Source organism: Pinus tabuliformis, chromosome 4_2 (genome assembly GCF_031772625.1).
Source record: "Pinus tabuliformis cultivar Carrire ecotype Pingquan chromosome 4_2, CPIR1, whole genome shotgun sequence".
NCBI classification, from domain to species: domain Eukaryota; kingdom Viridiplantae; phylum Streptophyta; class Pinopsida; order Pinales; family Pinaceae; genus Pinus; species Pinus tabuliformis.
The window spans coordinates 750,403,479-750,415,753 of NC_142304.1; positions in this window are offsets into that span (position 1 = coordinate 750,403,479).

A 12,275-nucleotide genomic window follows, 5' to 3' on the forward strand; every position below is an offset into this window, starting at 1 on the left:
TGCGTCATTCTATTTTCATCTCTTTTTTGGGCATATGATCTAAAATGCTCCTATCTTAAACTGAAGTAGAATTGATTAATGCCAATAGTGAGCTAAATGCTAACTTAAAGTGCTTTAACGATGAGAAGCAATTAAAAAGGAAAGAATTTACAACATATGGGAAACACAAGAAAGATGTAAAACAAAAGTGAAAAGCATCAAAACACAGTGATACGAGAGAGCAAGAATATTATGGAGTTCGTCCCTCATGGACTACCACTTCGGGTTTTCTTTTAAGATGAGAACCTCCTATATTAGGATTGAGTCTGATGAGGTTGATTACACAGGAACTTGACAAGACTGATTATGTATGCAGGCACTTTTGGTCACTGTCACAGGAAAGCTCTATGAAATTACTTTCCAACGCCTCTCACAATTCCCAATTCTGACTCGCAATGCTCCTATTAATTGCTTAGGCTGATTCTAGGAGTGAGTGAGTTAAATTCAGGGTTCATATCCTTCAGTCTTGTTGTTTAATGACACCTAGTGATAGGTTTACATGGTCACTGGATTAATCTAGCCCTTAAACAACCACCAAAATGCAAAAATACCATAGGTTAGTTTTGGCGGTCAAGAGACAGTGTGCACTCGCTTAACTGTCCATGTGAATAATTTGATTCCTTTGGCGGCTGACTATCCGACTGGCATTTAGTGGTTTATCCACCCGGTCGTTTCGGTCTTGTTGTTTAATGTGAAAAACTGTTGTTACCAACCTCTGTCCGATTAGAAAACGACCTCATGTTCACCACAATTAGTTGCCCACATGTCCACATACCTGCATGATCTACCCTATCTGCTCACATGGTACGTGATTCCGACAAAGCTAACTGCTCTAGTTAGGAAACTGTTTTATGTAACCTTTGCTCGATGAAATCTTGTTCACATACCCACAGTTCCGACAAAGTTTAAACCTATGGTTAGGGACCTGTGGGTTGGAATTACAATGTATTTGCAATGTATTTGTAATGTATTATGGTTACAAGGTTCGAGGGTTAGGTTTTAGGTTTGTAGACTTAGCTATCAAGCTTAGGTTTTTAAATACAATGTTTGAATACAATTCTTTTAGGACTTGGTACATCAAATTACAAAACCCTTTTACAATAAATTGTCACAATGTGACATCACCCAACAACCACATCACTGAACCACACATTTCTAATGATGACTAAATGATGCCCATGAAATTCACACTAACGATGAATTGAACCTGGGCAACTGATCTGATGAGATCCTCCTGTATCAATCCTCTCCACTTGAAATATTTTGGACCATAAAAGTTTGATTTTAAGGAGATATGAGGTGAGGGTAAAGTTCCCTGACTTTTCCGATTTCCATCCACCTTTCCTTGCTTAGATTCATGCCCTTGAGTCCTAGTCAAATATGTTCAACATATACTTGCCTCAAAGATGGAATCTTCCTATCCAAGATGATATCTTCTTGCTACTTATTTATATACTCAAGTGCCAAATCATCAATAGTCAGAATCTGTGTATATTCCTCGGGATCCATGATCATTAGAGGTTCATACAATTTCAGATTTTTCACATTTACAACTGTGTAAATTCACATGTAAGGAGGTAAATTTAATCGAAATGGATTATTTCCAATATTTTCCATAATCTTGAAAGGGTCGTACCTAATAGGTTTCAGTTTCTTACCTTCAACTTTCAACCTGTCTTTACTGATATATAACCGTACCTCATCTCCGACTGAAAATTATGATCGACTCGATGCGTGTCATGGCGTATTTTATAATTGGCCGGACTCTTCTCTGGCTTGTCCTGCACTCCCACATGTATCTGTTATATCCATTGAATGAACTTAATTGCCTTGTTCGCATCATCATGTTCACAAACTTTATCCTCTTTTGATTTCTTGGATTTCTAGTTGAACACATCACACATCCTTTAATGTATTTAGCAGCAATTTCATATATAAAAGGCCAATAATAATACCTTTGAACTTGTGCCATTGTTTTTCTTACTCCAAAATGTCCTAAAACGAGAGAAGAATGTGCTTCCCGGAAAACATGCACACTTTCTGTTTGAGGTATGCATAACTTACCCAGATGATATAACAACCTGTTATGAACATGATAATTGATTTCTTCCACCTTAGCACCTTGAGTTAGTGATTCATAAATATCTTTGAAATCAAGGTCCGTACTATATTGTTCTATATAACTTTCATGCTTTAAAGAACTACTATGCAACACTACTGAAGCATTCAAAGATGGTTTAGACAACATATTAGCTACTTTGTTTGTGACACCTTTCTTGTACTTAAGTACTAAGTGAAATTGCCGAAGAAATCCCATGCATCTGTAATGATGAGATTGTTGCAACTTAGCTTGAGACTAAAGATACTGAAGCGGCTGATGATCTGTGTGAATCACTATTTCCTTACCCATTAAATAATGTTTGCGCTTGTTAACACTTTCAACCAAAGCAAATAGTTCTTTGTCATATGTCAGATAACTCATTACTACCTTAGAAAAAGTTTCTAAAGGAAAACAAATTGATTTCCCTTTTTGAAGTAAGACTGTACCCATTGCATAACCACTAGCATCTATTTCAATTTCAAATGGCTGTTGTAAATCTGGTAAAGCTAAGATTGGTGTTGTGACTATTTTGTGCCTAATTTTATCAATTTTTTTTTTTTTTTTTTACCTTCCCACTGAAACGGAACTTTAGAACCTATTAAAGCATGTAATAGTGAAGTAATCAAAGAAAAACGAGTAATAGATTTTCTCCAACACTAAATTTCACCTAAAAAACTTCTAAATTCAGTCACATTCTGTGGTCTTGGCCACTTAACTATCACATCGATTTTATTTGGATATATTTTTAATCTTCCACCTCCAACTATGTAACCAATATAATTCAGTGAAGTTTTCCCAAACTCACATTTGGAAAGTTTAAGGTACAACTTTTCTCTGTGCAATACTTCGAAAACATGCTTACACATGCTTAACATGCTCTTCTATACTGGAACTAAAAATCAGAATGTCATCTAAGTAGATTATGTCAAATTTATCAATGTATGGGCAGAAAACATCATTCATAAATTTCATGAAATTTGTTGGTGCATTACGCAAACCAAAAGGCATGAATGCAATCTTCGAGATGTCATTTTCTGCTATGGATATTTGATGATACCCTCTTCTTGAATCTAACTTAGTGAAACATACAACATTTTTAGTTGGTCAAGTAAATCATCTATCGCGGGAAGATGATACCTGTTTTTTATTGTTATCTTGTTTAAGGCCCTGAAGTCAACACACATCCTCCATGTCTCGTCTTTCTTAGAAACCAAAATTATGGGTGAGCCACATGGAGATGAACTAGGTCGAATAAAACCTTTTTCAATCAATTCTTGGATTTGTTTCTTCATTTCTTCGTTCTCTATAATTGATAGTCGATACATTCCAATATTAAGAAGAGGGGCATCAGACATTAATTGTATTTTATGTTGTATTCTCTTTTAGGAGGAAGATTTTTCATTTCCTTAAAAGGATTTTGAAAAGAATCTACCACTTTAACCAATCTATCTTTCACCTAAGATTCACAACCTAAAAAAACATGTTGTTGATCCTTATGTTGTTCTTTTACAACCATAAGTACACATTTCTTACTTGAACTTATTAATCTCTTCATCTAATTAATTGAGACTAAATCCAAGTGTGTTTTAAGTTTATCTGCCCTCACAATAAATTCCATCCCATCTTTCTTAAGATGATATTTATGATATTTCCTATAAAACACTGCATCACGATCATAGAGATAAGGACTTCCTAGCACTAATTCACATATATATGATGGAATCACATCTAAATCCACTTCATCAATGTAGTTATTTGTTATGGAAAATTTTAACTGACACTGCTTTGTGACATTAATCTGAGTCTCTTTATTTAGCCAACTGAGAGGGTATGGTCTTGGATGATTATGTGTATCCAAACCCAATTTCTTAACTAAATCTTCAGATATTAAATTTTCCTATGATTGAGTGTCAAATAATGTGTCTATCTTTGTGTGCTTATACTTTATCCTTATGTTAAATAGTTCAACCCTTTTATCCTCATTTACATGATTTCGGTTTGAAGAAGGTGTAGAATTGCTAGAACTTGAACTAGTATCACATGTTTTACCTGTTGAAACCATTGCGGTTATTTTACATTCATCACCTAAGTGGAAGCCCAAATCTTGTTGGGTTGTTGTATTGGCCTTCTTTTCACCTTTCTTTTTCTCGAACTTCTTTGGTCTGAGTTGTGGGTTAAGTTTCCAACATTTGGACTCAACATGTACCATCCTCTCGCAATGAGTGCAAGTAGGTCTTTCACCTTTCTTCTGAGTTGGTGTTGATCTCTTTCCCTCGAGATGTCCATTCTTCTTGTTGTCTTTGGAATCCTTGATTTCCAATTGGCTCGATGGTTTCTATGAAAACTTGAATGGTCTTCCACCTGATTCAATATGTATGGCGTGAACACACACTTCATCAATGTCACGAGGATTAAACATCAATAATGTATGCTTCAAATATGAATGTAAACTGATGATGTATTTTAATAAAGTTTCATGTGTATCAAATGAAATACCAAGCGCTAATTCTTTCTTTCTAAACTCCCGAGTAAACTCTTGAACACTTTTCCCTTTACCTTGCCTCAAATGTTGCCAATCAATAACAACTTGTTGCATATATCCTAAAGGATAGAATTATTTCCTAAGAGATTTTAAAAACTTAGACCATGAAGAGATGACTTTACCTTTCTGCTTTAAATCTATTTGAGTTTCATGTTCCACTAGATTAAAGCTATTTCCCCCATTCTAAGTGTAGCTAACTGAATTTTTGTTTTATCATCACAAATGTTCTGAATATGACAATACACTTCTAAGTGCTTAATCGAGTTATCTAACTTTCCAGGATTCATTTTACCATCATAAATAGGTAACTCAAATTTTACATCAAGTTTCAAAAGAGATGTTTTCTTAGGTTTCTTTTCTATTTCAGATTCTGCAATGGAAGAAGAAGAAGAAGATGATGATGATGTTGATGATGTAGGTGAAAGAGGTTTATCAGCCTTGACTTTACCTTTGTCATATTCAATTCCTTTGAAGAAGAAGCAGCATCTCTCGCCTTCTTATCTTTGTATAGTTCTCCTAAAATCTACTGCATACTCAAGAATTCTTGCTGAAACTATTCCTCACTCATATTAGTTTCAATATTTTCACTTTCATCAGATCCTCTCATGGTCGGCTTAAGAACGACTCTTTGCTTTCCAATCTCTGGATCAATCTCCTTGAGGATTCCTTCTCCACATTGCGACTTTGACTTGGTTAACATTCAATGACAAATTCTACAAACGTAACATGCTCTGATACCAAATTATATGATCTAAAATGATCATATGTTAAACTGAAGTAGAACTGTTTAGTGCCACCACTAAGATAAACATTAACTTAAAGTGCTTTAACCATGAGAATCGATTGAAAAGGAAAGGCTTTACGATAGATGAAAAAGATAAGAAATATGTAAAACATAAGCGAGAGGCAACAAAAAATAGTGATACCAGACAACAAGATTGAATACAGAGTTCGTCCCTCATGGACTACGTCTCTAGGTCTGCTTTCAAGATGGGCGACCGCTTTATTACAATTGAATCGAAGGAGGTCGATTACATAGAAAATTTAATAGACTGATTGTGCATAGAGGCATTTCTGGTCATTGTCCGAAGAATTCCCTCTTAAATAGCTTTCCAACGCCTCTCACAATTCCCAATTTTGACTCCCGATGATCCTGTTACACTCAAAACAAAAACAATCTATATCCTTGAGAATCTGCATATAAAACTCAAAAACACTCTCCTTCACTTCGATGAGCCAAACTTTCTTTATAGCCCTACAAATGCACTCTAACCTCCTTATGGTTAGTTTAGGAGTGAATGAGTTGAATTCAGGGTTCATATCCTTCGAGCTTGTTATTTAATGACACCTAGTGATAGGTTTACATGGTCATTGAATTGATTTAGCCCTCACACAACCACAAAAACCCAAAAGTACCATACGTTTGGTGGACAACAGGTAGTGCACACTGGCTTAACTATCCATGTGAATAGTTAGATTCCTTTGGCAGTCGATTGTCCAAGTGTCACCTAATGGTTTATCTGCCTAGCGGTTTTGGTCTTGTTGTTTATTGTGAATAGCTATTGTTACCAACCTTCGTCTAGTTAGAAAACCCTCGCGTGTCCACCATGGTTAGTTGCCCACATACTCCCATGGTCTACCTATCTGCTCGCATGGCACGTGGTTCCGACGTGGCTAACTGTTGCAGTTAGGAAACTGGTTTATGTAACCTCCACCTGGTGAACTCTTGTTCACATACCCACAATTACGATGCAGTTTAAACATGCAGTTAGGGACCTTTGGGTTGGAATTACAATGTATTTGCAATTTATTTGTAATGTATTGTGGTTACAAGGTTCTAGGGTTAGGTTTCAGGTTTGTAGATTTAGGATTGTAGACTTAGGTGTCAAGCTTAGGTTTTTAATACAATGTTTGAATGCAAGCCTTTTAGGACTTCGTACATCAAATTAAAAAACCATTTTACAATAAAATCTCACAATGTGACATACCCAACAACCACATCACTAAACCACACATTACTGACGATGACTGAATGATGCCGATGAACTGCATGTTGACGATGAACTGAACATGTGCAATTGATCTGACGAGATCCTTCTCAATCAACATATGACTTAGTCTGAGCTTTGAGACTCATAGTCAGGTGGTCGCAGTGCTGGTGCGAGGCTTCAAGTCACCTTTCAGTCCAATCCGCGGACTTCCCTTAGTTACCCTCATGCCTATCAACACCTCGTGTTCTTCCTTATGCAGTGTGCTTCCTTGGTGACTTCATTTGACAAGGTGTGGTCGTAGCCGTGGTAGTATAGCTAAACACTGTCTACGACAATTTTCTAGTGCGGTGGTACGGTTGCCCTGGGGTTGCCCCGTCCTTGTGTCAATGAATAATGACTGCGAGATTTTGGTTTCCAACTTTCGGATATCCTCATCCATTAATATGTTTTCCTGCTTCAATTGTACCCAATTTCTTTGATTTTGTGCAGCTCAACGTTCCCTTGCTAAATGGCTTCTTGAATCTGTTTATGTTTGTCCTCGTGTGGCTACATAATTTCTTCTCTTTGGTCCCTACACCGTGTCACAATTGTAGGAGTGTGAGGATTCTTTACCAAACCTATGGACTTGATTCTTCTCATCGTCTTCAAAACCATTTCCATGTTTAGGTTCTTGCACATGGCCCCATAGGCCCTTTGGACTGCTCGCATGCGTAGGTCATAATTAGTTCATCCCATCTAGTAGACTTTGTTCATGATTTTGCATAGCTTTTTGAATGATCTGTCATGGACTATTTGTGGAGTGTGTCGCCTTCCTTGTTGCCGTGTGCGGTTCTGACTTATGATCCTTAGTCTAGGAGGTGCTTGCACCGCACATCGCTGCACCCATCGACATAAGTGGGCGCGTAGCCTATTCCGTTCTTGCTACCCGACTTGCTTTCAATGATGGGGACTTCCAAACCGTAAGTGCATCCATCTTCTATATTCGTGTCAGTGCCCCATAGCCTTCTAATGTGTACTCCACCATCGTGCAGGTGTCGCGTGAAATGCCCATTCCAGTGCATCGTACCACTGTTGTTCCAGTACTACATTTTTGTCCAATAACTCATCCACTCCTATTACCCCATTGCAGGTTGGTTGTTCCCTTGCTTCGGTTGTCACACACCAAAGTGATTTGATCATCATGTTGCAATTCAACATTGTCACTTTGTGCAACCAGTTTTGTCACTATTCTATTTCTTCATCTGAATCCGAACTACAGGAATTGTCGTGCACCCATGCGATTCTCCCATCTGCAGTCGAGTTTACCCGATCCTACTCTTGCGCCGTTATCTGGTAGATGCAATCCAGCTCATTGTCACTGTCATCATCGCACATAGGTTCAATGTAGCACGCACCTTCGGCTAGATCTAGTGGAACCACTATGCAAAGTGACTTTTTATTAAATATCATATTCCAGTTCTTCAGGTTAATGACTTCATTCATATTAGTGGCCTAGTCTAATCCTATGAATGCAGGGTAAGGGTTGCTTTTATCCACAATTTATATTACTTCAAAGTCTGTTTGCGTGCTCGCGCCTTTGATATCGACTGTTACCCCTTGCAACATCCCCATGGGCAAGACCTTTTTTTGGTTCACCAACCATAATTGAATAGGGGACCACTACAACGCAGGTCTACCCATGCTTTCCCATGTCTGCTTCGGTAAACATTCGCGTCCGTAATTGAATAGGGGACCACTACAATGCAGGTCTGCCCATGCTTTCCCATGTCTGCTTCGGTAAACATTCGCGTCCGAACCCAGGTTCCCCTAACCCTGTGCACCTAGTTATTAATTCTTGTAGTCCTTTAACCGCCTTATTATCGTGCAACAATTTCATGCATGTCTCTAAAAGGCAGTTTGCATAGAAGGATCCATCCCTATCTCTAGTTGATACTTACTACCTTAAGTAGAGGTCTCCGCAAAGCTCTTCTTAGCTTCCCTAAATGTCCTTTGCACGTTCCAAATCAAACTCACGTTCCTTTGTAGGAGCCTTGCAAACCCATGTATCTTCCTCAAGCTCCTTACCCTTATCTTCCCCTGTGGTTGCGCCACTTCTGAGCACCATGTTCACGTTGGGGTCTTCTTCGCAAGGTTCATACCTCATCATTTGAATATTCTGCATCGGATTAGGTTGGAGTACCCCCTTCTCGCCCATATGCACGATCAACGTAGGAGAATCTACCATTTCATGATCAAACTACTCACAGTAAGAACAATATATTCTCGTTGGGTTCATAAAAGCACAAGTGTAGTGCCCTGGTGCTTCGCAATTGTAACAAATTAATTATTTCCTTGAAATCCAAGGTCTGGCATCCCCACAGTTGGGTCAAGGCCCTGCGTCTCCATCTACATTCTCTATGTTGGGGTCTATTCCAACATTAACTCGTAGTTGCGACAAGTACGCTCGTTGTGGCCCACCGATCTATAAAAATTGCAAAATAACTACTGGGGAGTCTGTGTATACTTCTACAATAAATGACAGTTGTTCGTCATGTGCTTTCCTCCCACCTGGCAGATCGCGCACTAGAGCACGGGTGCCACACTTGGCTGTGCCTGTGCCTCTGGTCTCAATGCCATTGGTCCCCCTCCTACCAAGTAGTTCATGAACACAAGACAGTGGGTCTTGTCATGGCCCTAGCCTTTATATTTTATACACCACACTTCTTTGCATGCCTTTGGCCGAGGTGCCATATCGTGCTTCAAGCTCTGCATTTCTAGGGAGAGATTCTAAAGCTGTGCATGGATCTATTGAACTCTCAATCTCGAATCCTGTATCGATGTTTCATGCAACCTCATTTCCATTTCCAACGCTTCTGCCTGGGTTGAAAGCTTATGCTATGACAGTGCCATCCTTAGGTGTGGTGTCAAAGGTGCCTTGGGGATCATACTCTTCAGTCTCTGATCCAGACCCCAGGGTGTTTTTCCTGGAAGCATCGCGATTTCTTTAAAAATGATGATTGATTGTGTCTCTGATTTCAGCTGGCTAAATTCTTTGTTCTATGCATCCTAGATCTCCATTGTTCCTGGATTTGGGTGATAATTCAAGTGCTTGATATACCATGTTAAAGCACAATCCTGCAACGCACTCACTAATGTGGCCTTCTTAATGTTGTCATTCATTACCCCTTGTGCTTCCCACACTTCTCGTACCACGAACCAGAAATGGTCTGGATCCTCATTCCCTACTCCTTTGAATACGGGTATCTTGATCATGCTCGCCATGTTGAACCGTGGGGGTGGTGGAGGTGGGGTGGGTGAAGATGGAGGTGAAGTAGGTGAAGTGGGTGATGGCGTAAGTGGAGGTGATAACTACAGAGTGCACTATCTTATCAAATTGACCGTGCTTCTCAGAGAAACCCAAGCGTGCTCTTCCTCGCTCTCTTGGAAAGGTGAAATTCAAGGACTATTCCCTAATCCTTCGATCCCTGTATAGATATTTCCACTCCGCATTGTTCCAATCATTAATGTATTCGCATAAACTACTTTTCTCATAAAAACATCTTAATCCAGGTATTCAGGGATTTGATGTACCTACCTCATGGCCCCGTGATAAAAAATCATTTTTCGTTGCTATAGCTCATGGTTGTGTCTATCGCCAACTCAATGATAAACCCCCTTATTATCTAATCGAGCCAATGGTCCATGGCCCACGCGATCTTATCTTCTGATGCCTCTAGTCTGCGCACTAACTCTGGAGTCCACACTATCGGTTGATCGAGCTTATACCTTCCCTGGTTTTCGGCTAACCTTGCGATTCAATAATACAACTCTGAAGAGAAGGACGTGAAGAATATCTCATGCATTTCCATATATACGTAGTGATCCAACCACCTCTTCTCGAATATTTGTGGAGTTCTATTTTCACGTGTCACAAACTCCTGAAGCTTCTGGTCCCACCAATCTTCAATTTCCTTCTTCATAGGATTCTAGTGTTCCAACATTAGACATCTCTTAGGCAGATCCCGGTCCTGGCAACGGAACCATTTGTTGGCTTGTTGGGGCCTGACCCAGGTTTAGAAGTGTTTTAGACAAACAAATCCTGAAACTATCAGCCCTTTCATAAATAGTTTGCGGAGCACAGATTGAGGTCTCACCCGAGGTAGTATGGGAGGGTGCTGGAATGAGGTTTCTGCAACCTAGGGATGTCTTGATGAGATTTGGAATGGTTGCGAACCGATCCTGCGCACCTGTGTAGCTCTGCGCAACTGTCTGACCTACCTAAAATAGAAATACAATATGAAATACAATTAATTTCTCATGCCGCTCTTCCTAATATTAGAATGTATCGACTATCAGTTATAGAGAATGAATAAATAAAGAAACAAATTCAAGAATTGATTGAAAAAGGTTTTATTCGACCTGGTTCATCTCCATGTGGCTCACCCATCATTTTGGTTCATAAGAAAGGTGAGACATGGAGGATGTGTGTCGAATTCATGGCCTTAAACAAGATAACAATAAAAAACAAGTATCCTCTTCCTTGGATAGACAATTTACTTGACCAACTGAAAAATGTTGTCTATTTCACTAAGTTAGAGTCAAGAAGTGGGTATCATCAAATCCACATAGCATAAAATGACATCTGGAAGATGGCATTCAAAACTAGGCAGATACTATTTGAATGGCTAGTAATGCCTTTTGGTTTGTGTAATGCACCAACAACTTTCATGCAAGTTATGATTGATGTTTTCTGCCCATACATTGATAAATTTGTCATAATCTACTTATATGACATTCTCATTTTTAGTTTCAGCATAGAAGAGCATGTTAAGCATGTGTAACCATGTTTTAGAAGTATTTCACGCAAAAAAATTGTACCTTAAACTTTCCAAATGTGATTTTGGGCAGCGAATCCCCCCATAGCAGATTTTTGGGGCTTTTAGCCCGAATTTTGGTCAAAAGTAATGTAAGACCCCACAAAATGTGGGCGCAGAGTGTGATAATCTAGGGTAGTCTACCTTAAAATATTGTAATTTAATATAGAATGTTTTGGCCTACCCATGGTCCGTGGACCATGGTAATGTATAAATAGAGCGAGGCTCTAAGTGTAGAAGTAAGTTTTGGTTAGATGGGATCTTAAGTCATATGGGTTTTTGAATGTGATATTCGTTATAATTCTGTAAGTCTGAGACTTGGGTTGTAGGAGTAGAATGAGGCTCTAGAGCTGTGTGCACAGATGCCTGGTAGAGTCTGCAGCTGTGTACATGGAACCATGCAGCTGAGTGCGCAGGACAGAGTTAGGATTGTAACAGGACAAAATTTAATAAAAGCTAAGTTGATTTTGAAATTTTGTGCATTTATTCACAGATCTGTATGTTTATGCTTATGTTATATGTTTATGCATCTCTTTACAGTTTATGGTTGCACGCACTGGTTATAAATGTTGAATGATTAATAAAGATTACTAGGCCCACAAAATTAAGTCAGATCTATAATAATAGCACAGTAAGGTTAAAGGATCCAGGTAGTGCCCCCTTGCTCTATACAGAGTGCAAGGGGGCACTACCTGGATCCTTTAACCTTACTGTGCTATTATTATAGATCTGACTTAATTTTGTGGGCC